This window comes from Cheilinus undulatus, linkage group 2 (assembly GCF_018320785.1).
Source record: "Cheilinus undulatus linkage group 2, ASM1832078v1, whole genome shotgun sequence".
In the NCBI taxonomy this organism is placed as follows: Eukaryota; Metazoa; Chordata; class Actinopteri; order Labriformes; family Labridae; genus Cheilinus; species Cheilinus undulatus.
This window is the reverse complement of record NC_054866.1, coordinates 8,246,531-8,273,760: the sequence shown is the minus strand read 5'-3', so window position 1 is coordinate 8,273,760 and position 27,230 is coordinate 8,246,531. Positions and strand designations below refer to the sequence as shown.

Sequence of the window (27,230 nt, the reverse complement as noted above, 5' to 3'; positions counted from 1 at the left end):
AAGGACAAAAAAAAAAACAAAGTAACTTGCAAGCTACTGCAACGACCAAAGAACTATCCGGGAAACACTTCAAAGTAAAAGTATGTATAAAAACACAGGTCTTACCACAGAAACAAACTAACCAGGCTTTTACTTTGAAAAACCCTATGGCGGTTTACCGTACCTAACTGGTCAGCCTGGAATGAGTTGACAGATGAGAGACACAGACAGCAGTGCAGAGAAAGAGAGCAGAGAAGTTTCTACTTCTCTTGAATTATGAGCAGACATTCAGCAGCTTCAGACTGAACTACATTCATGCTCACATTTTGAAAATGAACTGATTTAAAGAGCTCGCGCACAACACCAACTCCCATTGGGTGTGGAAGACGGTCATGTCATTGAAAAGACAATTTGCACAAAAGGCTTAGGACAAATCAAACACATCTGATATTTCCTTAACACCAAAACTGAGGAAAGACTGCCTTAAAGCTGCTCAGATCCAATTTTATGACCTTTTTGTACCTAACAACTGAGATCATGTAAGCACTGCAAATTTGAAATTGTTTGAAAAGTTGTTTGTTGTAAATGTTTGGTGTAAAGCCAGCACAAGATGAGGTTAAGATCCAGCAGCTGGCTTTGGGATGATTTCCCTTCACTACCACAAAAACTGGAACTTTATAAAGCATGACTTTATCTTACTAGAATAGTGACTTGTCCACATGAAGTAAATTATACAGACTCAGTGAAATCGCACATTTTGAGTGAAAAACTGCATATATAGTGGCATTTCTCTCTCTAAAAAAGATCATAATTTTAATCGGGTATTTATGAGATGATTTGTTTTTATAGTTCATTTAAACATAAAACAGTCCTAGAAATAAACACATGAAACCGTGTTCAAGATGGGAGAGTTAGATCCTGATAGTATGACACTCCCATTTTTTAACTTGTTTTGATGTATAAACATTTGTGCAGGTGATAGCGTGGGACTTGAACCTGCAGAGCGTCAGCATCGACGCAGACTCGCTGATAGAGGGTTTTATCTATGGACTCTCACTCTGCACTCAGAGTTTGTGGATGGCACTCAATGTGGCTGGCCCTCCATAACAGCAAGCAAACAGAGTGGAAGTGTGTAGGAGAGGGGGGGATGGAGCAGTTTGAGATAGGCATAATGTCAAATGGTTAAAATATGGACACATTTTAATGCTCTGCACAATTTACTCAGCATTTTACTTTTAGCATAAATGAGATGCTTACATCCCTCTAACTTACATCCAAAAACAGACAACAATGTAACTTTGACTAGCATTGTGCTCATTGATGTCTGGGTCAAACGCTGGCATGAACACAGTCAAGCATGTGTAGAACATGCAAAGTCAAATTTTAGTCAGACTAACCCATGACTTCCAAAATAGTCGGTCTGTACAGTGTTTTGTCAAGGCAGCATTCGAGAACTAATTGCATCCTTTCAAACACATCTTTGTATTTCCACAACATGTGCTCTGGTCCATCACTGGCATGTCCCAGAAGCCACTCTGCTCAGCTTCACTAGTGATCTGAGTCACGTCCATCATTCGTAGAGCCGACTTCAAGCATATGTCAAGTTGAGCAGATCAACCAAAACAGGATGTCTTACAAGGACGCAGGGAGAGGATCCAGTCAACTCCTTAATAAACCAACAGTTACAGAGTAGCCTTCATGGTTGAAAAATGAAGCCTGGATCACTAGATCCACTAGAGACTGGCTGCAGAAGCACCAGAAGTCACATAGACACTAATGTTAAGATGATGATTTTCACAGCCGAAATCAACGGATTTATAGCCTTATAGACTTAAATTGGAACAGTTAATGCCCTCATAGAAACACACTGTACAGAGGGGGAATCTTTCACAAACTGTCTATTTTGGTTTAAATAAGCACTGATTTAAGCATAATTAGTGGCATGGATGATGGTGGCTCAATGTAGCTGTTTGTTAGGAGGTTTAAGACCCACCTCCTCCTCTATATCTGTTACGTTGATTTAAAGTTAGTTTGAGGCAGCGCTTGCAACATGACAACCTGTTAATTGGGTTCTAAAGCAATTCAAAGATGAAAATAAAATGAAACTCCTGAAATAAACCTCTGAGGCAAAGTAACATGCTATTTATGCATCGTCTATTTGCTTATGTGTGATCCCATGATCTAGAGTGCATGCCACTGGTCAGAGCTAAACTTCAGTGCAAAATAAGTATGTGTGTGGTTAGCCGGCGAAATACCTAAATTTGGATATCAAATTGGCTGGTGTAAGATTAATTAATCAGCTAAACTAAATATCCATCATTTTTATAAACCCAGGGCTGAAATCCAGATCAAGTCCTCTTTAAAAACTGTAATAAAGCCTCCTGCCACTAGAAGCTGCTGAAGCTTCAGTTAATGGCGCCTGGTGTTCCTCCTTAGCAGTTAGCATGTCATACGAATGGTATGATATTAGCAATAGCTGCATAATAAATGAGAAAATGGAAATAAAGTTGAATGTAGGCTGTTGAGAGGTACACTCACATATAACTACACAAAAGAAGTGATGAGTAACCACATTAAGCCTAATACCAATTTGCAAAGAATAACTAAGGCTGGCGGAGCTAGCTGCTAAATTTGGCCACACTCTACTCGGCACACCAGCCTCACATCATAAACCTACTGACATGAAGACCCTGTAATGAATTTGATTATATTTGTGCCCTTTTCTCAGCTTTAGAAAAATGAAGTTTAGCATTTGTTCATGCAGGACACGGATGTCATATGCCCAACTATGATCAGCTGATGGCCAGATGATCCCCTCCCAGCTCCCACAACCAATCACAGCTCTTTCTCTCAACACAGTGGTCGGTTTAAAGATGAAGACTTTCTAACTAATGCATTAATGCTGATGCACCATGCTGCTGCAGCTGCCAAAGCTAAACCTCCTCCACCCCAGCCTCATCTTTTATAGCATAAAGCTGTTGCACTCTCTTCAGATTTATTCTACTATGGATTAATTGCTTTTGGTAAATTTTATTGCATTGAATACACATTGTAATAAATGTAAATATCTATTTCTAGCTATGCACTCCCTAGAAAGTCAAGCAAGCTGCTTGACCAACCCAAGGAGCATATTTGGAGCAGAGCCTTCTCCACCAAATAAAATGTTTACCCATTTTGCAATTAAATGGTTAAATGTGTGACAAAAATGTTCCTGACTGACAGTCAGTTAAGTGCAATTTAAATGCTGATAGGGAAATAGCATCACTAGTGTGGATGGAATGTAGGATCCTGTGGAAACTGTGGGTAGCACAATAACATGAGTTCTCCTATCTGCATGTAAACATACTGAGGGAAAACAATAGGATACTCACAATCAGTCCTCTGCCTGTTTGCAGCAAGCACAGGCCCCTCCTCCAGCGTATTCCTTCCTCCCTGCGTTGGATATTGCCCCAACTCTTTGTCTCTAGACTGCCTTAATTGGTGCCGTCTGGAGAGAAGAGATGCGTGTAGCTGAAGGTGGTGAAGTGCAGCAGAAGCTGTGTCGCCAGGTACATCCAAAGTCTCCCAACAGTTTCCTGTCCTCAGGGCCGGCCCCTGGAGAAACAAGAGCACGAGAGACACGAGTAAGAATGGGCCTGCTCTTCCCCACACAATGAGAGGCATTGAAGAAAGGAAATGAGCACGGTGGCAGCTGGGAGGAGACGCTGCCATTCTGCAACAGTTACTGGGTCATTTTTTTAGTGACTCTGTGATGGAATTTGTGTTTGCGTCTGAACAACTGTCAGGAGAGATAATCACTGTGTGCCCTTTTTCCTCTGAGGACTGTGATAAGGTGCGGCTACACGCTGCTTGATAGACAGGAAGCTGATGAGATTTTTGTTTTTGTCTTTTTTGTTTTTAGAGTTGAACCTCATCCATGTGAGGGGGGTCAGATTTCTGACAGCAGTATGACTCTATCAGTATTCAAATGTATAAATTATCTCTATAATAATGTATTTTATGTCAAATTTATACATTTATTTCTCAGGCCCTCTTGGGAAAAATGCCAGAACAGCAAAGGAAAATGTCAATAAATACTAAATTATGCAAAAGCACACATCTAAACAGCAATTTGACAACTTATGCAGCCCACCAGCTATTAATAACTGCCTTTCTCTTTTGCACGCTCTCTGGGGAACACAGTTTCAAAATATCCATTTGGAAGAATGACACAAACACACCAGCTGCACTTCTCAGTCATTCCACCACAATCCTCTGCACGACTCCCCCAGCTACTGCTCTCCATTATTGATGAGACTTTCCCTGTCAGCCTCATCTGCCACAGTGTTGGTTGTACCCGCCTGTGGGCAGCCGCTGTGGTTATAGAGGGGGAGCAGCTGATGCCACATGGAAAAAAAATAAACGAGACAAGGGTCAGGCACATTAACAGCCTATTGACAACGTGCAAAGCAAGAGGGCATGCAGTGTCGCAGGTTTGTTATGGGCCTAATCTAAATTCAATAGGGTTGTCATAAGGGAAGAAAGTAATTATCTCAAAACCATGGGGAATGCCCCTTCTGTAGATCTAGCTGACTCACAGATACTCGACTTGAGCCCCAGGATTTAAAACATGCTCCGCGGTGCCAAATTACATCAACAAAAGAGGAGAGCTGGGAACATGGGTGCAGAGCTGGGCGAGGAAAAAAACAAAACAAGCTGCAGGGTCAAATCCACTCTCATATATCTACATGCAAGCAATGTCACTGTGTTTTTTGATGAGTCGATGGAGTGTGTATGATGCATTTTACTGCGGCTGTTTTTTTCTGTATTAAGATGTTGTACTCAAACCTCTTTTCAGAATTCCCTGCAAAGCAAGAAGTTGTTTTCTGTGTGTATGGATGCTATCAGAGGGAAATTAGATGACTTACATAAGGCTTACTAAAATTTAACACGCATTAACATGATATAAGGCAGTGGTTCTCAACTGGCCTGGAGTCAGGACCCACTACGTCCTCCGTGTTGACCAATTGCAGCCCAAATTTCCTTCAAAATAAAGCATGTTATAGACTTTGTGCCACATATCTTTTCCAAGCATTCATCCGCGACCCACTGAAAATGACTTTGTGACCCACTTTCAAGCCCCAACCCACCAGTTGAGAGCCGAGGCTATAAGGTAGGGCTGAACGATTTGGGAAAATAATCTACCTGCAATTTTTTTAACCCAATATTGCAATTGCGATATTTATTCAATAAATATTCTTTAAGTTCCTCATCTTAGATATTTTCCAACAAAAACAATCAATAAATCATTATTATTATAACCAACACAATATTACACTAAACAACTGCTGAACAATTTTGAAAAAATATCTAATTGTGATGATTTTGACTCATATTGCAAATTTGATTTGAATTATTGTATTGAAGGGAATGATAGTTTGTATGTCATCATATTTAATCAAAAAAATGTACAAAAATGAAGAAATTAGGATTTTTTCTAGACTATTCTAAAAATGCGTCTTGAATGTTTGCATGACATGTCATGCATAACATCTCTGAGGCAAAAAAAGTTTTAAACTGACATTCTGACTCAAATTTAAGGTTAAAAAAATATTGCAGCTTCTACGATTTGACAATTGCAGCAGGCCTTGCTGCGATTTAATCTAATTTTCAATCACTTGTCCAGCCCTGCTATAAGGTAGTCCTAATACCATGCTGACAAAGCCACAACAGTGGCAGCTGTTGTTAAAACACTATTCAGCGTTTTTATTTTACAATTTCTTCAAAAGATGTGTTTTCACATCACCTAACGATTGCCAAAAACAAAGATTTTCATTTGAGCTGCAAGTTTTTGTCACTTTGAACCATTATCCAGCCCTGGAAACACTACTGAAATCCCTAAAGGAGGGAAGTCCAGCCCAGAGCTTAGCTTTAGTGATGCTTACATACTTTCTGACGTGGTGTCGTGTCACAGCACAGTGAGAACGTTGGAATTTAGATTGGAGGTGCCATAAGTCTGATCTCTGGTATTGATGTTAGACCTGATACCAACACTGTATATGGGATTGGATCTAGCCCATCTGTAACTGAAGTGCCTGTTGAGTATGAGTAAATGCATTAGGCACACCTGCTCAGATATACAAATATCTATTTGGCCAATCACATGAAAGTTGTTTTAAAAGACTGTGCCATAGTTGTTGATTTGGCAGACATTCATGTTGATTCAGACTGTGCTGCTTGGGGCTGTGGCATGTGATCGTACCGTACTATACATCATTTGTTCCCAACTAGGGGTCCAGGTTGTCAAAGCTGGGAGGAGATAATTAGAACCAGCTGGACATCAGCTGATCACAGTTGGGCGTATGACTTCTATATCCTGCATGAAGTAGCTTCATTCGTCTGAAGTGGAGAAAAGGCTCCAGAAATAGTCACATTCATCATGGAGTCTTCATGTCAGTGGGTTTATGATGTGAGGCTCATGTGCCAAGTAGAGTGTCGCTAAAGTTAGCAGCTAGCACCAGCCTTAGATATTCTTTTCAGGTTAATATTGAACTTTATATCAGAAGTGGTCCAGGCACAACCAGGGAGAGCTCCAAAGACCTCGCCGTTAAAATTAGATGTATAAATTTTAAAAAAAGTTATTAATAGAAACAAAATGTATGACAATATTTTAAGGACAACCCTAAGATGATAAAAGCAATAATCTTTAAATTTTTGAGCAACAAAGTCAAAATTTGGGAGAAACTCTAACATTTTTGAGATTATAAACTCCTTTATTTACAAGAAAGCAAAACTAAAATTTCAGAGTTTAGAAAGTCTGAAATTTACAGGAAAAACTCAAAATTCCCGAGTTTAAAATGTTTTTAAAATAGTACATTTAGAATAATGTAATGCCAAAAATGTACAAGATAACAAACAAACAGTGGTTGTTTTTTCGAGTTTTTTTTGGACTGTAATCTCAAAAATGTAAAACTTTAGGTCAACTTTACAAGTTGCTCTGCTCTGCTCTGCTCTCATATTGTCAAAATTAGATCTGCATATTTTTTCAAACCATGATTACAGACCAGAGCCAGCCTAAAAGATAAAAAACAGAGAGGAGCCATTGATTTTTCAAAGAAAAAAAAAATTGAAGTCTTGGAAAATATAAAGTCTGAAATTTACAAGAAACCAACCCAGACTTTCAAAGTTCAAAAATACATTAATTTAGATATTATCAACAACAACAACAAAAATTACCACATAAAATCATACATTCATGTTATTAGAATAGGCTATTTCAAACTCTGAGGTTTCACAGAAACAGATCTTTCCTGATCCAGTTCTAGCACTGTTTGGAGTGAAACTAACTGTCCAACTCTCAAGTAACCAGAACAACATGATTAAGTATGTGACACTGTTGGCAAGATGACAGATCTTGTTAAACTGGAAACAAAGAAAACCTCCAACCTATGTAGTTTTATTAAATGATGTAAAATGCAACACTTACAGTTAGAAAAAATAAATACTCATAAGAGAGAAAGAACACTTATTTTACTCTATATTGCGACCTTTTATGGAGTATTTCAAAAAGACAAACCCATGGAGGAGAGAATGACTGAAAGAAGTGATGTAACATGCCACTCAATTTTTAAAATATTTTTTATACATTTTTTTAATTTTTTAATGAATATTATTGTAATTATTATTAAGAATACTTATTTATTTATTTAATCATTCATCCATTTATTTTTTTCAGAAAAACAGAATGTGTGAAACCATACATTTGTATATCATTTTCTGTATTGTTTTGAAAACACAAAACCCCATCAAAAAGAAGTTTAACAAAAATATTATACATCAATGACATTTTAAAGTTGTAAATTTACAAGAAATCAAACTTTAAAAAGTGGCCGGGTAGCCCAAGATTACAGAAGTGTCTCTTCTAAGTCCTGATAGTATGATCATATGATGACTCTGGGCTACAATCACAAATATTCCCTCATTGATCCGTCCCAATAGGAAGTATCAAATAGTTTGGCTCTCAACTGCAGGACTTTTTCAAGGAAAACACCTTCATCTGTTAGGATTTTATTTCATGCAATCTGCTATTTTCTTCTTTAAAATCTAAAAAAAAAAAAAAAAAAAGACAAATTTCTTAATGTTGGTTCACATATATTCATGACTTTTAAAGAAGAACATTTCTTTGGGATTTTCTTGCTTTCTCAAATTCTAATTTTTTTTTCTCAAGAATTAACAGATCATCTTTATTTTTTAGCATGTAAAAATAAAAAGCAAACACACTTCTTCCAGCAAGAACTCATGTGATTTTGTTGATGAAAAGAGCTGAGATTGATATTCATTTTTTCTTACTGGGCCCTGGGGAGGCTTAGCTTTTCCTGGGTAAGTGGTGAGGTTGGGAATCACTGCTATATATAATCATATAAATTCTCACTGTTAAGCAATCCATTCTATTCTTATACTTCTTAGTTGTCTTCCTCTGTGTCTATCTGTGCAAATGTCCTCTGGGGCCCTAACAGCATCACACACAAACCCCTCCTCCCACTCACAACCTCCTCCTTCATCACAGCAGTTGTATTCTGTGTTGACATGATGGAGATTGAAAGGCCTGTTCAAACCTGCACCTCCTGCATGGGAGTGAACAATACATCACTGTAGCACCAACGCTTCCTCTTGTTGGTGTTCAGCTGACAGCTGATTAGTGTTAGTGGGTCTCCCGTAGAGGCCCAAGTGACGTTCATGTTGCATCGCGATTGCATCCCCGCAACAAAATCAGGTAAAAAAAAAAAAACCTACATGCTTGACATGTAAATAAATGAAATGAGATATACAGCACACACAAAAACTTTAAACCCAACAGCTCAGCAGACTGAGTCTTGATATGAGCAGAATTTCCGTCAGTTAAACCGTTAAAGGGCGTTTTTAAATCTATTCAGATAACACTGAGATGCCAGGCAGGTCACTGCAGAGCTGGGGGACGCTTTCAGAAACAGTGCAAACAGCAATAAACACCATCTTAGACTGTGGAGCTGCCAAAAGAGGCCAAGGATCTCAAGCTGTGTCGCTGCTCATCAGGGGTTAAAGCTCAGAGATAAAATGAGACTCTAACCCAAAATGTGTTTTTCTGCCATGTGTAGCTATGGTTACTACTCTGAATATAGATTGCCTGCTGATCGCTGTTTTGAAACACCGTGAGGAGAGGATGAGAAAGTCAAGACAGAGTGATGCTGGTAAAGCTTGAAATGTGTCATGAGCTGATGCATTTCTACAAACACCTGCCTATCTGAAGAAAGTATGTGAAAAGCCTGGTTGGTCAATTTACATATTAATGAGTAACAACTGTTTTTGACAAGCTCTACTGTTATGACTCATTTCCATTCAGGCCGTCTGTGCAGTGTTCCATCTGGAGTGAATGAAGGCCTCTCTAGTCATCTCTGGATTTTTACAAAAGACGCAGCGATCCATCTGTAGCACACGCCAGAAGTGTCACTCCTTCCTTTGAGATTTGTCTGTTTCTGACAGAGCTGCTTCTAGCACGCATCAATCTGAGCAGATCAACCTAAACAGGAAGTCACATGGGAATGTACAGCTCACCTGGTTGATTTCAAAATAAAACACCAGGTGCTGACTGCAAACAGAGCAGAACTGTTTTTAATTCAAATAGAATAACCTTTATAGTAATATTAACAGTGTGAATGGGCACACTGACTAAACCTTGGAAGGTAATGTCAATGTAATGTCAGGCCATACAAACCCATAAAAAGGGTGGGAATGGGTGGGAAAAACGGTGAATAACGGGTTAAACAGTGGCAAGAATTGTTTAAATTGGCAAAAAATCTGTATTAAGTGCTAGATAAAGTAGTGAAAATGGGTCAAAAAGTGGAAAATATAGGCAAAAGGTGGCAAAAATGGGTTTTGATTTTAAAAAAAACCAGACATTAAGAGTTGGAAACAGTAGTGTGAAAGGGTTAAAATTTGGTCAAAAACTGGCATGAATAAATTATTTTATTATTACTTTACACATACTTCCAAAATGGAGTAACTGTTAGCAAACACTAGCAACAATGCAGCTGAGCCTACATACATGCATTGATATCGTCAATAAATCACAACAGGGTAGAGCCAATTCTTTGGGTTTTTCAGGGGCCAAGCCAATCTGTGGGCATGCCTGCTCAAGAGTGCAAGGCTCAGTTGTCAGTTAGAGCTGTCAGCATTTAACACAATGTCATTAAGGTCCATAATTAGTGCATCTTTTTTATGCATGAATCATTTATTGCCCCTATCAGGACACTTTGGTTCAGCCACTGCAGCCACAGTGATGTTAAACAAGCCCACCACTGCTCCTTAATGTCTCATTTCACTTTAAAAACTCACAGACAGCTCAGTGGACGAGTCAGAGTCATCAGCACCTTGTGCTATTGAATATTCACCTTTTTACAGTTTCCTTATTTGCTTTTCAATCCATAAAAGGTTCCTTGTTCCATGGTTAATAATGTAGAGTTGATGTCATAATCTTTGACATACCCTGGTTCCTTATTTTCTTTTAAATAAAGGCAGGTCTGTATCCAAACAGGAAGTCAGTGACCTTTAGTTTCAGAAATGACAGAAATTCACCATGAAAGAAAAGCAGTTCTAAATGCAAAAAACTGGAATTAAAAGTGACATAAAAAAGAACATTTGCAATTAACTGTAGAAACTCTAAGATAATCACAACTAAAAACAAAATTTTTCAACAGCTCTATCATTCTTTCTTTAATACCACTGAAGGTAATCATATAAAACAATTTGCATACCATCATAATTGGCAGTCCTTTATTATTGACCACAAAGCTGATATGACTTGCAAAACAATAATGTTGGAATTCTATTAATAATTAATGGGGATGTTATTCATCTGGTTGTTTTTGATTTTGTTGATGCAACCTTTTACTCAATGAGTTGCTAGGAATGTGATAAAAGATTCTTATGCAACAACAAACAAATAAAATGTTGTATAATTAATATTCCCATTGCTGCCCTTTGTTTATGGCTTTCAGTCACAAATCTGACTCTAATGCATGGAGAGCTGAAGACAACGGCACTGACCATTGACCAAGGAGTAACAACATCACCTTTTTTTTAATTTTACATCTATTAAAAAACTGCAGCTGCAGAAGAATGTGAGATCAGTTGATCCAAACAGTAAGTTCTGGTCACTTTGCACCCTTAGGCAGCACTACAGACTCTGTTTATATCAGTTAGAACAAAACGGTCCCTTCCAGGACTTCCTGTTACTTCCATGGTGTTTATGTACCGGTGTAGACGGGAATCTATTTCCCACACCACAGCCAAGAAGAAAACCCAGACAGCTTTATATTTTTTTGATATGGCCCGTCATGAACTCTGGTGCAGCCTGCTCTACCAACCGAAGCTAAAGTAGCTACCCAGGAAACTTTTCCAGGTTTAACTGAAGTCACAGCACAGACCCCAGACTGGAGAGTGTGACCACAATGACAGCCAGCTCTGACACTTTTCAACAAGCATTCTGTCATGTTCTGCTGCACAGACACCAAACACCAAGACTCTCGCAAGTCGACATGAGGAAGGAACAGCGCACACACTAACAGTTTCACACAAATTCAGACAAGATCATGCTGTCAGGCAGGCTGCGTTGGCACCAATATGTGCTGACCATTGTTACCACGTCAGTCTGTGCATGAAGGACAAAGGACAAGACAGGAGGATGGAGGATTGGATGGAGGCAGCAAAGCAGGGAGATAAAGCAGACAGGGGTCTCTATTGTGATGGCTTAAAGAGTGCTGTCAAAAGCGTGTGATGCTGAGTGGTTTTGGGTGTGGCTGTTAGCCTTCTAGAAGGCACACAGTCCTCAGCACAAAGCCCATATAATCATAATCATGCATGCAATCGTGCATAATCATGTCAGCTCTCTTTCCTTTTAAGAGCAGTGTGCGCCTGTTGATTAGTGCATTGGTATTTACATGACTGATTTTGGGTTTTATCTTAAATGGGGTTGTTCTGATTCTGATACTAGTATCGGAAATATGTCCGATACAGCTTAAAATGCAGGTATTGGTATAGGCGAGTACACGAGTTTATGCACCGACCCCATATCGTTTGGTTTAACTTTATATTTTTCTTCATTTAGCCATGGTAACTGTTTGCGCTATAAACCAGCAATCAATTATTCTTCACTGCCGGAAAGTACGTCATGCATGAGCTACCGTTTTAGTGCAGTGAAGAAGAACCAAAGGAGTCACTGCAGCAGCAAATAACAGTGGCTTTGTGACAGTTTTCTCTGAAAGTGATGCCTTCCAGACCAGCGCTGTTGTAAACGACAAGATGTGACACAGTTTATCAAAAGATAAATAACTTTTGAACCATAAATCGTTGCCTCTTACTTGTTTTTCCTCTTGGAGCTAGCCATTGTGCTTTCCCATTGACGCTATTGATGCCTTGGAATCCCTTGCTTCAGCGAACCTGGAGCTCATGTGACTTTTGGGGATTTTAATTATTAGATCCATATCAGTAAATGCGACATTGAACGTCTTTTTGTTTTTCTTAATCAATTTTAATCAAATTATGATCCTTTCACAGAGATACTGTACATTATGGTTCTATTTTTTTGAGTCAAATATAGGTCTAAAATATTTTGCCATTCAGCACAGTCAGTCCAGAAAGTTCACACTGGTATTGGATCAGTTCTCTGTATTGGCCGATACCTTACACCTTGGATCGGAGTTGTATCTGTACCTTCATTTTAGTCAGAATTTCACCCCCATTCATTTTCATTGTTTTTTTGTTTTTTTTTTTTTGTGTGTAGCATCTGTAATTTGTGCCTTCAAAGGATTTCAATCATCCTCCATTTTTGTTTTTCATTTGGATGCATCTCTGATCACACTAACCTGACACACCAGATCATCTGGAAAACCTCTCATACACAGCGTTTGTGAAAGGGCAGAGCATTTATTAAAAAAAAAAAAAAAAACTTGGAGGGTGATTGGTTGAAAGTTCTGTCTGTCACATCTTTAAGGGCCAATCAGAGCAACAAAACATATGACGTAGCTGCTACCGAGGAGTAAACTCTATAAAGGACTGCATAATGGGAACCATGGTGACTGTAGACATGTCAGTACACGACTTTTGTTATTTTTGAAAAAAAAAAAAAAAAAAAAACAACTCACTGCTGTTCTTTGTTCTTTTAACAAAGAAATGTTGTCAAGTTCTGATAAAACTTGCGCTTTAGCAGCATTCACGCTAAGCTCTTCTACCATGATCGCACCTCTTGTTGCTGCTTACTTACATCACGACACTGCTGCCCTTGAAAGTACTGCCCCTCATTGCTAATTGGTCCTGTCACTTTCTAACCAGGCCCAAACGGTTCAGATGGAAGCTTTGCAATATGGATTCGCCAGTGAGAGACACGGAAACAGGCGAATCCATCTGCTTTGCAAGGTTATGATCACACAAGATTCTGTGACATCTTGTGCATGCAATCTTTAACGTGAAATCATTAGTACCAGCAGCAGGAGTATGTTCTCGTGGGCTTCAGAGAATTGCAAAATGAAAGCCCATCCTTATTTCTGTGATCTCTATTTTCTAAAACTATAAAGTATTTGAAAATCATGTAGTGTTGCAGCCTTATGCACATTTATTTCCATGCAGCATAAAATCAAAAACGTGCCAGCTTTGCACCTGACCACTTAGGCAAAACCCATCCATGGGCACTAATGGGAGCTCAAGTTCATTTGCTATCTAAACCACATGAGTGCTTGCCTGTTCTGCACACCAAGATACCCTACACTGTACAGTGCGGCCTTGGGTGTTTGCATTGATTGATCTGCAGAAGAACGGCAACAGAGCTGCACTCATTTTCACACGATGAAGCCCTTCTCTACAAACATGCAGACAAACCATCAGGAGCTTGTGCTCTCTGCAGGGGCTGCCTGCAGGAAAAAAATTCAACCTTCCAATTTTAATGCAGTTTTGACTGAGATTCTTTTTTCCCATAGGAAAACGTATGAGCACATTATATTTGATAAATCGTACAATGCAACAGAATCTGGAGAAGTATTAAGAGCCCTGCAGGGACAGTCCTTTCAAATTCTGCTTCTACTTGATGAAACCAATGGAAGCAACATGAAGGATGAAACTGTAAAGCACATGCATGCATGCAAACACTATCAAAGTGAATGAAATATACAGTAAAACAGATTTGCAGGCTCACTTCCCCAAGGCAAGAAAGGCAACGGCTGCACTATCTGTAGGGATATGCTTCTTTTGAGCAGATCTGGCTTTAGTAAGTGCTCTTTATATGTGTATCTTTGCATCCTTGGAGGGTCAAGCATGTGCTGCACTGCAGAAAATCTACAGAAATGCAGGAATTTCATCCCCCCAAATGTATCACTTTCACCTTGTGTTCTTTTTCTTTTAAGGTATAGTGGAAACTCTCAGCTGAGGCAGAAAAGAAAACACACCCATTCCTCTGCTGAATCTTTAATGCTGCTTTAGATAATGCCAGAGATAATGACAGGCCTTTTGAAGACATTTCCTTCTGAAGACATCTGTCATTTAAATGAAATTTGCCAGGATTGTTATGAAAGAGGACTCATGGTGGCTTTGAATATGCCTCTATGATTAATTCAGGCGTGTCAGTTGGTGAGTAAATGCCTCTTTATTCTTGTGTAAGTGGTCAATATTAATAATGCACATGCGGGTCTAAGTTCAGCATCCGTCTTGGCAAAGTTGAGCATGGAAGGTTTCATCAGCGTGCACGCTTGTCACCACATTCCTTCTCTTTCACTCTCTTTTTTCCACCCCGAGCTGGCCACTCCATCCTTTTCTCTCTCTCTTTTCTTTCTTTGACTCTGAAAGGCGCCGTACGGCTCTGACGCCCGTCCCAATAGAAAGATGCGGCTCATCAGTAGTAATTGGAGGAGCTGTGGTGGTTGGGTTTCTCTAGGAGGTGGCGGCGTGATCGATCCCGTGGACGGTAGAGGTGGGCAGGCGGGCTGACAGCGCCGCATCCCCCACAGCTCCTGACAGCTCAATGAAGGCCAAGCCGCAGAGCACAAGTTGTCCTCTTACAAGAACAATCATCATGCTCACAGGTCACCCCCATAACTCGCCATCCAGTCTAATCATAATTACCCATTTAGTGGATTATCAGCTGGGTAGGAGCAGGTGAGATTTAATGTTAGCCTTTCATTATGCTCCCATTAAAGAATAAAGGAAATGTCAGCATCTTAATAGAGATGACGTGATGTTATTATCTGCGAGGTGATTTATTTGAAAGATTTCACAGCAATAATCTCGCAACGCCCTCATACATTCAGCGGAGTATACAATTTAATTGCATCTCTGTGTGCACTGACATATTAAAATAACAGGAGACGTGGATGATTGATGCAGCAGAGACTTCACACATGCAGGATCATTTGCATACTTTTGATAATTCCCAGGCTGGTGCAGCGTTTTCTCATCACAGCTTTGAGAGCAGCCTTTGTTTGTCCTTCTGTTTATGGTTTCCTCAAGACCGAAACAGTGCTGAGCTCAGCCTGACCACGGGTTGCCATGGCGACATGCGGCAGCTGGAACTGATGGTGTGTTAGGAAGTCGCGGCACAGGTTAAATCAAAAGAACTATTTATTCACCTAGCAGTGTTGTCTTCAACCTGAACACCGCTGGGTCTCATGCTACCAGCTTTATTAGGAGAGGCCTGCTGAGGGCAAGAATACCAAAATACAATTAAAACAGTTCAAAGTCTGCGGCCCAAATTTTTGTCAAACTTGAATGTGAACAATGCAGAAAGGGTGCAACATAAAATGCAAAGTACTTCACTCTTTGGTACACTCTTTTGAGTACAGAATTTGTGACACTGTGACCACAGCCATTTATTTAATCACTTGAAATCAGTGCACAAATACAGATGTTGTCAATTATCTAACCAGCCATGTTTAATAATTAAGATATCAATACCAATCAAAATAATTCTGATAATGGTTTTGCAATATTTAAGCAGTACTAGTTACTATTCATTGCGTTTTATCAAAAACTGCACGAAAACACATGCACACTGTCTAAAATGCACAAACATTAGCAACACTTAAGAAAATGGATAAGGGTTGGGCTGGACAATGAAACAGAAATTAGATTAAATTGCAATATTTCTTTAACTTGAAATGTGGCAAAATAGCAGTTTAATATATCATTTTTTGCAGCAGAAATCTTATGCACATGATGCAAACATTCAAGTGTCATTTTTTAGAATGGTTCACAAAAGTCCTCTCTTTTATGTGTGTTTTTTGCAAAACAAGAATGACATGAAAATTATCATCATCTTTCAGGGGCGTAGCTAGGGATTTTGGGCCCCCTGAAAGAATATTACACAGCCTCCCCCCCCTTAACTGGCTAGCCAAGCAACAAATGTTGCATCATTTTTTTTACAAATATACAGTATATGCATTCTTTTAAGGGCTGCACTGCGGCACAGGGGTTAGAGCTGTTGCCTCAAGAAGGTTCCTAGCTCATGCTCATCAGGTTAATTGGTGACTCTAAATTGACCGTAGGTGTAAATGTGAGTGTGCTTGGTTGTCTGTCTCTATATGTCAGCCCTATGATTGACTGGTGACCAGTCCAGGGTGTACCCCACCTCTCGCCCAATGACAGCTGGGATAGGCTTTAGCACACCTGAGAACATTGACGGGATAAGTGGTATAGAAAATGAATGAAAATACATTTTGATGTATTTCTGAAGCATAATTTACGCATATATGAGCAATATTTTTACTATGGTTAAACTGAACCTACTTTATTGTTCAGTGCTGGACCATACCATTTGGACAGTTTTAGGGGAGGAGGCCCCCCAGTATTTGTTTTACTCTATTTGTTACAATTTTCAGTCTGTTGATTGACTCATTTTATCCCTTTTGATTCAATAATGACTCTAACTACTAAGAAAAATAATTGATAAAAACACAATTTTCATTACAGGGTCCCCAAGGACCCCTCCCTACTGTGGGCCCAGGTAATAATATAAAATATGCAGGTTGTAATATAAAATGATTATTGCTTCTATTTGTTGAAAAATACATAAGACAAGGAACCCAATAATAATCGCATATTAAATTGCAATCACAATCAGATAGTTTTTGCAAATCGTTCAGCCCTAGTAAGGGGTGAAGGTTTCTGTCTGCAGATCTGCACTTGCACATCATAATGCATGAACTTAGAGTGTCTATTCATACTGTTAAGATTGACGACTCACAGCAGGCCAAACAAGCCCTCAGGCCACCAGGAAATGTCTCCCGTCGTACAATAAACACCTGAGTAATCACATTATGTACTCACAATGTGTGACTACAACCCAACAATCCCTGGAAAGAAGAGGAAAATTGCAGGTAATGGGGAGTAATCACTGAACTTTGACAATGACTATTATGAATATTCAATAGCCTGTTTAGGTTTTGCATGGCATTAGAGACTGAGAGCAGCAGAGCACTCATCCTCCAGGAGCTGGGCAAACACTTGTGAAGAAGCTCCCCTAAACGCCGCCTGCTGATCCCCCTCAGGGAGAGCGTCTGATAGAGGAGGAGGACAGGAGAAGGTTGGGGCTTTACAGGCAATCCCCCTATAATATTACCTCTCATTCCCCTGCCACACACATACACGCCACAACCCACAAAGCATTTCTGGAATACACTGATCCCTGTGAAGAATTTCCAGCCTGAACCAGAGCTGCAGAGCTGCACAGGAATAACATCGACAGCCTGAAGGTGCTGCTGGGTGAAGCAGCCACAATCTCAGTTGGTCTCTGGGGTATAAATAGATAATAGCACCTAGTTGTGTCCTGTTTGAACTCAGCACTGCCCTGCAAATACTGGCTCCTTTGTTTGTTCCTGTAATGATTTACTCTCTGTTAGAAATATCTGTCGTTTCGAAAAAGATATGTATGCAATGTATAGAACCTTTGCACTTAAACATATCAATATTATTAAATACAGTACTGAGCTTCTGCAGTTTTTCTACTCATCAGACTACTCACATATCACACCTAATGTTGCACCCATGACTCCACACCCACACTGATAGTGAACGCTGCTAAGTAAAGAAGGCATTAGTGTTAACTGATCCCATTCATATGCTTCCATACACTGTCACTAATGCAGCAGTGGAGGCAGCTTAGGCTAAAGTGGCACACTGAGGATGCATCACTATGTGACTGCAGGAGCTGGACGTCAAACCCCGACCTTCCCTTTGAGAGACAACCAACTCTATCTACAGAGCCACAGCCCAGTGAAACACATCCATCTGGCGTGTCAGGTTACATGTTTCTGGGAGGCAAACACGTCAAACTAGTCCTCTAGTTGGTCTTCAAGTCTTCCTCATTTTGGCTTTTCATCTGATGTTAGCTAGCATTAGCTCTTTACAGGGTGGAGAGGAAGATGTGCTGAGCTTGTAAGATGATTAAAGTGAAGGAGAAAAGCTGTTAAAAGCATCACCACCTTCACACAATGACCAATCCTAGGATGCTTTGCGAGTTGCTCACAGTGTGAACCAGGAAAGCGTTGGCACTTTTAAACAGCTTTTCTCCCTCATTATGTCAAATTATTCCATGAAACGAAAAAAAGGCTCAACAATGCATCTCAATTTGGTTTGGAAACGTCTGGTGGGGCCATGTCGATATAGTGGGTGGACCCTTGATGTCATCTTTAGTTACTATTTTGATTGAGAGCCCCCCTGCAGCCCTGTTTAGTAAATACTTTGCTTTTACTGAAGAGAACATGCTGTACCCAGCCACTGACCTCATATTTCAGGGTTTGCCATGTACCTCATGGCGTCTGTACTGTCCTTTACCCTTGCAGTCGTCAATGACAGGCAAGTGTTGATGCTTCGAGTGCCATCCCACTAATAGTGCACTCACTCTCAAAGTGAAGCAACCCCGACCTTTCACTAGAAGCCTTTCATCTTCACAGTTGCCGCTCAACCTTCCAGAGTAATCTTCAGCTTCTGCAGGGGGTCCGATTGATCCAAGAGAGATATTCCTGGAGAGGATGTTCATTTTTACTCCAGGCTGGTAGGTTATTGCCGTGGCTGGCAGCGTTGCCTCTCATACACGGTGTGAGGCATTACAATGACAGAGCGGTAAAGGTGACAGTGAGCAGCACAAAACATTTTTGAGGGGAACTCTGGAGGTGATGACATGCTCTGGGCTTGCAGTTCAGTCTCCCTGCTGTGATGAATGTTTATGAGCTGCTATTATCACAACTGTCAAGTCTCTATACTGCTTGAAATATGTATCACATTGTCTCACCTGATTTGGCCTCTCACAGTATCATACACTGCTGTGATTATTGCTCACAACTCCTCCTGACCCTGCTGCCTCCTTGAAGAGAATAAAAAGTAAAACTGTTTGGCTGCAGGCAGCTTCCTGCCAACAACATCCATGCAGCAGCAGTTCTTCACTCATTAGTCATTTTATACTTCTGCTTTGACACTTGAGATTCCACTTAACATATCATATTATTCTAAATTTTTTCACATAATAGTCAAGTGAGCTTGGATCACACATAAAAACAGGAGGTCTACAGCTCTATAGCAGTCAGTGAGAATTAAGAACTTTCAGTCTCATGACTGATATGGAAGCACGGAGGGAAAAAAGTAGGGACGCATGATTTTATCATCATGATACTATTCCACAGATAAGAACATTTATGCTGATATTTGCATGGCTGTACTCACTGGCAGCATATTTCATATATTGCAAGTACATTTCAGTTAAATTTACAATTGTAATATTATGTATAGTTGGTTGCTAAGAGTGCAGCACTTGCTAAAACAACATATAGCTACACCTGCAAAAACTGGGACATCAGTTCATCTTATTTCTGGTCAGAAATCCCTCTGAACTCTTACTTTAGGAATCATTCACCTGACAAACTGAGATAAACATCTCATTTTCAGATATTTAAAATAATTCCAGACTTGTCTGTGGCTTTTAAATTCATTCAAGAATTTATTTTTTTTTACAAGAAGTTAGTTGAACAGATTTGTTAAGATCTGAGAGTTCTGCGTGTTGTGCTTTGAACGAGTTTTTTTAATATGTCAAATTTATTGAAAAGAAACTCAAATTAAAGAGAGAATGCTCTTTAACTGTTCAACCTTGTCATAGTTTTTTAAATTGATTTTTATGGTCTTGGCTTGTCTCAGTCTCAACTTGTGTCGGTCTTGCTCTTGACTTGGTCTTAACCCCCAAAAGTCTTGGTCTTGGTCTTGTCTTAGTCGTGATGCACTCTGGTCTCAGGCGAGTCTTGGTCTTGGATAGTGTGGTCTTGAGTAGTGTTAACTATAAAAGGGTATATAAACTGGAAATATCGACATATCAGACATTGGCAAAAATGCATCCTTAGCAAAAAGAGCTCAGAACAGTTGTAGTAGTAACTGAATAAAAACATGTGTTTTATCATGTGCCTATTTTATACTCAGAAAACCACTTGGTGGATGCATGCCTCCCTGATATAACGGTGGATGGTGGTGGGTCTAGAAGAACGGCTGGGCGGTTTCTGTGGCACTGTGATTGCTAGAAATCATATTTCTTTAATGGCGTTACTTCCTGTTTTGCTTAAGCTTTGGGTTACAGATCCAATTAAGTGAAATTAGGATCAAATTAATGCCTACAAATCTTATCATTTAGCCCTAAATTTCACATGTAGCTTGGTGTCAGATTTGACAAACATACCATCAGTTTGTCGTTGCCATTTGGATACACCTCGACACTTCAAGCTGAACTGCCATGTATATGTAGTAGGGTTGGGCAACTGGTGGCCCAGGGGCCACATTTGGCCCTCCAGGTCACTCAGTGCACTGAGTGAATTTGGTTTAAAATTTGAATTTATTTTTTATTTCTTTTTAAATGTGTTTCATTTTTTCATTTTTAATATTTGAATTCATTTTAGATTAAATTTTTCATTTTATTTTATTTTTCAATTGAGTTTTGATTCAATCAATTTTCTTTTTTTTTCCATTTATTTTTTATGTCTAGATTGTAATATTGTCCAGACTGATACAGCCCTTACATTTACAGGTAAGAACATAGAACAGTACATTATCACAAGGTTATGTATCATCTAACATTCAAACAAACCTTTGTGTACCTTAGTGCAAATTCTAGGTCGTTGTTGATGTGCATTTTTTGGACAATCTTTGGCTACCCAGAGGAGCCAGGAAAAGGTAACAACATATATCAGAGAGAAAGCAATACAGAAAAAGAAAAGAAAAATAATAAAAAATAATAATGGAAAGAAAAAGGAATAAATGATAATCCATTTAACAAAAGCTGCAGTTTTCATCTTCTGATGTGCAAATGACAACAATCATGTTTTAAGGAGAGGAGGAAAAAAGGGACATGATCACTGAAAAACTGATGAAACCAGCGCTCCCTCACTGTGCAACATTTTCATTTTTAATATCTTTAATTTCTCTCTGACTTCTTTCATTTTAGTAAATTTAATAGGACTTCATTGTTTCTGTGAAAGAAAATTTGATCTGTATCACTGACTGTGCTTTTATATATATATATATATATATATATATATATTATTCATTTATTTTTTCATACATCAATGCTATTGGTCACCCCTTACATCAGCAGGTTTTGACCAATTTCAAAGATAGACTATGAGCAATCAGTGTTTAAATGTTTGAAAATACAGGGTTTTATTTTCATTCATAGTGGTGATTTTGGTGATAGAAGGTTTTGGCCCAATGCCAGTGATACATTTACACAACCAGCAACAACTATGTTTACTGTATTGAAATAACAGCTTGTTTATCTCATCAAATTAACAATTTCTATTTGCACTTGAGTTCAACAACATGATCAGGCAACATGTTCATTCATTCACTTAAATGTTAGTCATCATAATGGTTAAATTAGAATATGTGAAAAAGTTTGTAACAATTAGGCTCTTTGGCATTGACAATAAAATTAATGTGGTCTTCTTTATCAAAGTTGCCCATCTCTGATATATAGTGTGTATATGCTGCTATGTTTTTTTTGTTAAAAAAATACTCAGAGTGCATTTATCATTTTGTTGCTTCACTTGTTTTACAACCTGCTGCTGTGACACCACAATTTCCCAGTTTGGGATCAATAATTTATATCCATCTGCCCACCTGTCTGTCTGTAAGTCATCCATCCATTTATCCATTAATAACGTGCACCAACGTGACATATTCTACCATGGAGCACTCATGGTACTTATTTTCAATGTCCTGCCTGTTTATAAGCTGCTGTTCCCTGCTTTAGAAGCATATTACCAACATGTTTCACTCCACAATGCTCTCTGACAGTCTGAACACGACTGTGGCCACCAGTGCAGTCAAGCAAACAATAAGAAAATCCCCCTTACATGCCCTAACAATTGTGCTCTGTGTGAGCTGCAATTATACGCTGCTCCCTGAGGTGCTCCCCTCGACACCCTAAAAGGTAATATACCTTCTGCCTTAGAGCACAGTCACATGCTTCATACTCCTAGTCTGCATGATTACAGGGGCTGAGGATACTGAAGGGCTCTTTTTACCCATAAAACTGGGGGCTTAGGCGATCTTAAGGGGAGGAGAGGCATTAGAGGAAGCATAGGTGTTCTCATTGGATCACTGCTGCTGCATAGCTTGGACAACCTGCCACGTTTGGATAAAGACGTGGTTAACAATTCCCTCACGGCATCATCTGACAGGCAGCGGCGGTGTGAGCCGCATGATGACTCGTACAGCGGGTTTAAAAATAACAATGGGCTTTGTGCAATAACAGACAAGTACGGAAATCCTAGGAAATCCTATCTATCTATCTATCTATCTATCTATCTATCTATCTATCTATCTATCTATCTATCTATCTATCTAGTTTTTAGACAGAACTTGTTCTTGTGTCAGAACCTGCATGAGCAGACAATGTTTTCCTCTCAGGATGAATCCCCGCTGACAGCTCCGATCAGAACAGAGACGAATGACGGGGCATCGTCCCTCGTCTGTCGTCAGCAGGCCTGACAGAGCGCTGTCTGCTCCACTCAGAGCTCTTTCTGCCCCTGCTTCACATTCGATCAGAGGATTTTTGACCCCCAAATTCCTATTACATGATGCTTCCTTCAGAGCCAACAGCACCGTGTGACTGCTGGTGACTGCAGAGGGTGTCATGAGTTGAATATCTATGGCATCTCATCTTAATTCAGTATTCCTGGTCCCTTGGTGAAAAAAAAAAAAAATAGTTTCTATCTCCTGTCTGAGGAGCGGAGGAAACATCATAGTCTGCAGGAAAGATGAGGCAGAATCCCGCTGATATCCGGGGGTGCAGCACTAGTTTGTTTACCTCCATGCTGATTCAAAAGGATTGAAAAGGCTCCAGTGTCTTTCAACGCCAAACTCTTAAAATGAAGAGTCATGCGTTTGCCACGCTCCCCTCAGGAACTATTGGATGAAAACCTTTCAAAAAAGTCTTTACAAATGTCTCAAACTGACTGAATTACTTCATAATGAGGCTTCTATTCTCTATGTAATCTTTAAACAAATCCTAAACTGTGCCCTGTGGTGACTGTTGAAGGATCTGCTAATTGATTTGATACACTCCCGGGACTGCTACTCTAAAGCTCTGCTCCTGGCATAAACATAAAGGTGTTTGACAGATGGGAAATCTCTGGATGTGAGCCATTACAGCCGAGCTCAGAGTGTTCAAATCCAGGACACAGACCATCATTTGAGCCTGAAAATGCTTCCCCTGAGTCTGTTTCCTGAAGAAAATGACTCTGTATGTTTCAGTGTTGTCTCCATTTAATTGCAGGAAGCAACTCCCTCTTCCTCACTTGCAGGACGGCTTCTCTGCCATCGCTAAGCTTCCTCATTGTAATTGCTAGTATTTTGTGAGACAGCCACTCTAATGAAGGAGGGATATGCCGACATAGCAGATCACACTATAAACATCGGAGGTCTAACTGCTGACTGGGATGGAAAGAGCAGAGCTTATTGGATCTATTTCAAAGGTTTGCAAATCGTCGATTAGAAGAGATAAATCATTTGATCTAAAGTTCACAGAATGGATTAATGGCTGGAGAGATTCACATCTCGATTATCACGCTGAATCCAATTACGGCGTGCACTGTGACTTTAAAAGCCTTTTACCTCCATCTGAAAGAGTCTAGGTAGCTTGGCATACCACTCATGTGTGCAAACAATGCATTCATGTTTTAGAGGTGCAAATGAATGAAAATTCAAAATATTCAGAATTCCAAACATGCAGGTTTTCTAAATTGGAATTTCACCAGCAAGCAGTTTGAGCCCTGCAAATCTGCCGCTGCTATTTTCCTTCCGTGCTCCATCTCCACCTTAAATTCTTCATGCAGCACGGGCTCTGTTAGTCCTGGCCTGTCAGTCATATTTTCAGCATTAGTTCTAGTTTTCAGTTCTGGTTTTGTATATCAGAGTCCAAAATACTGACATCCTACCTTTACAGATTGTGGCGCATTAAGACCAACCACCAGTCTGGTGTCTACATAATAAAAGCAATGCTTTTTTCACCCAAGGCACACCTGAGGTTTGGCCAAAAATCTCAAGGACATCATATTTATATTGATAGAAAACAGACTCTTTAACCCTCAGGCCCTCCTTTAAAAAAACCACAGTCTCCCTCTTAAAGCCCTTTTAGGACATTTGATGTATTCAGAAGTATTAAAAATGAATGAAAAAACTTCATGTATAGATGTAAATTATTTTTCATAATTTTAACCCAATAAATGCCAGTTTATTTACATAATGCCACATTTTTCTGACAAAAAATAAATTATTTTCTATTTCAAAAATGCAAAGCAGATCTTTTGTGTGTGTGGAATAATCAGTCTTGGATATTTCAAAGATTAGCGGCAACACTGATTTTTGACGTACTATCAAGTTTTGTATTATAACAAAAAAAGATATATATAAAAAAAAAAAATCAAACTCTTCCTCTTAAAGCCCTTTTAGGACCTTGGTTGTATTTAGAAATATTAACCATGAAAGAAAAAACTTTTTTTAAATTTTTGGTCCTCAGCTCCAGTCCTCATCATGTATAGCAAATGTGAATTCATTTTCATAATTTTAATTTTTCACCAGACTCTGACATCCTAGAAAACACCCAAAGTAGTTTTAGTTGAAATAATTAATTCCACTGGCCTACAGTCACTGATATATCCAATCAGTTCAAACAAGGTCATTATCTCCCACAATGCCTCTCTGCAAACATTGAATAATAGCGAAATTTGGTGGCATTTTTTTGGTGTGCAAATATTTTGACCTCTGAATGACTGAACCACAGAGGAATTAGCAGGATTTCTTATTTCTGTATTGCAGTGGCAGTAGTATGAAAATAAGTGGTTTTAATGGTAGTCAATGAGGCCTAAAATGGCTCCAGGAGGGAGAGTTTGAGTTTTTTTTATCTACACAGTGGGGATAATGAAATTTCAAAAATTCATTAAAAAATGAACATTTTTGTCAAATACCATCATCTTAACATGACAACTGCCAAAGTAAGGGCAAAAAATACAACTAAAAAGCCCTAAAAGGGCTCTAGGAGGGCCTGAGGGTCAAATAATGTAACAGTCAAGGCCGCCAATAAGGGGGGATAAAGGGAAGAGCAGTCAACTTGTAGATCATGGAGGTAAAAGGTGGCAAAACCACAGTCCATTGTTAAGATAAACTGTGATAGCCAAGATATTCAGCCCGAATAATAAAAACTCTTATCAAAGCAACAAAAAAATATGTTTTATTTATTTGTGCTTTGGTACGATAGGTAACCCTCTTAAAGCAGAGTTACCTTTTTATTAGTAATGTTAGAAATGTGGATGGGGATTCTGGACTAAAGGATTAGGACAGTAATGTTGACATCATAGCTAGGCCATAAAGAGCACTAATGTCAGGATGCCAGAAAAAAACTAGTAGAAATTGGGAAAACTTTAATTAAGAAGAACCAAATAATTGTGAAAAGAGACAACAGATAATTGACAACTGGCAAAACGGGTTGATGTGGCAAATATTGGTCTTAAAGGGGAGAAACAAAAAAGAAAAAAGGGTTAAAAGTGGCGAAAACGGCTGAGGGATTGCATGGCTTCACTTCCTGTTTCTTGCTGCTATTGTGTTGCTCTGTTGACAGAACTAATGCTAAAAACACATCATTTTATCTAATGAATACTTCATACTCTGGACTGAGCCCACATATTCTATTAATATTAACCGTCCTCGGGCATTTTTAGCCATTTTTCCCTTTTTTTTCATTTATTTTCTTTTTTTTAAGTTGTGATAATTTTGTCAATTTTAAAGCCTGTGGCATGAATTTTTACAGGAACTTTTTGCTCTAGTTAAATTTTTGAAATCCAACATGTTTTGTTCTTAAATGTCATTCATACTCAATGAATCAATTCTCAATGAATTTGTACCCTCTGGAGACCTTCGAGGCAAAAATGTACACGTACAAAAAACTGCTATTAAATCACCATACATCAATATTTTTTCTCCTTTTTTTCATAAATCTGTTAAACAACTCTAGGCCTGCTCAAAACTATTAAACATTCAATATTTTTCAAGATTTTAACCCTTTAAATGCCAGTTTGATTATTTGAAATATTTCATTTTTCACTACAGAAAAACAAAAAAAAAAAAAAAAAAAAAAAACCCACACACAAAAAGTAAATTATTTTCCATAAAATTAATAGTGGAGAGTCTTGATGAGAGATGAGAGTCTTGGATGGGTCAAAGATTAGCAACAAAATTGATTTGATTGCACTTGTATTTTTTTTGTAGTGCCAGTGTTAACATTAGGCACCCTCCGGACACCTTCAAGGCAAAAATGTACATGTTTAAAAAAGCTGCCATTAAATCAGCATACATCAATATTTTTTTTCTACTTTTTTCATAAATCTCTTTAACAACTTCAGACTTGCTCATACTATCAAATATTCAATAATTCTCAGAATTTTAACCCTTTTAAACTTACACAAAACTCTCCATAACATAACGGGCAAAAATACAAGAATTTCATGCATGGCCCTACAATGGGTAAATGGTTGAATCTGGTGGAATACGGTAAAAATGTCAAATTTCACTAGATTTCTTCACATTGAAATGCTGACATTAAAGAATGCATGATGTTATACTGCAATGACAGTGAGATTATAAAACGTGGTTTTAATGGAAGTCAGTGGGGGCATTTTTGCCTTGAAGATGTCAAGAAGGTATTTCTGACATTACTTAAAAAATAT

The 27,230-nt window shown here is 38.9% G+C and overlaps 1 protein-coding gene across 4 annotated transcripts in view; it reads right to left on the bottom strand.

Moving 5' to 3' along the window:
• b3gat1a (beta-1,3-glucuronyltransferase 1 (glucuronosyltransferase P) a) overlaps window positions 1–27,230 on the bottom strand; it is a 199,659-nt gene that overhangs the window by 96,717 nt on the left and 75,712 nt on the right. For all 4 annotated transcript variants that reach the window (XM_041813679.1, XM_041813705.1, XM_041813715.1 and 1 more), the window contains exon 3: window positions 3,351–3,573. The gene's annotated coding sequence lies outside the window, so the exon portion shown is untranslated. The remainder of the gene's footprint in view (window positions 1–3,350; window positions 3,574–27,230) is intronic.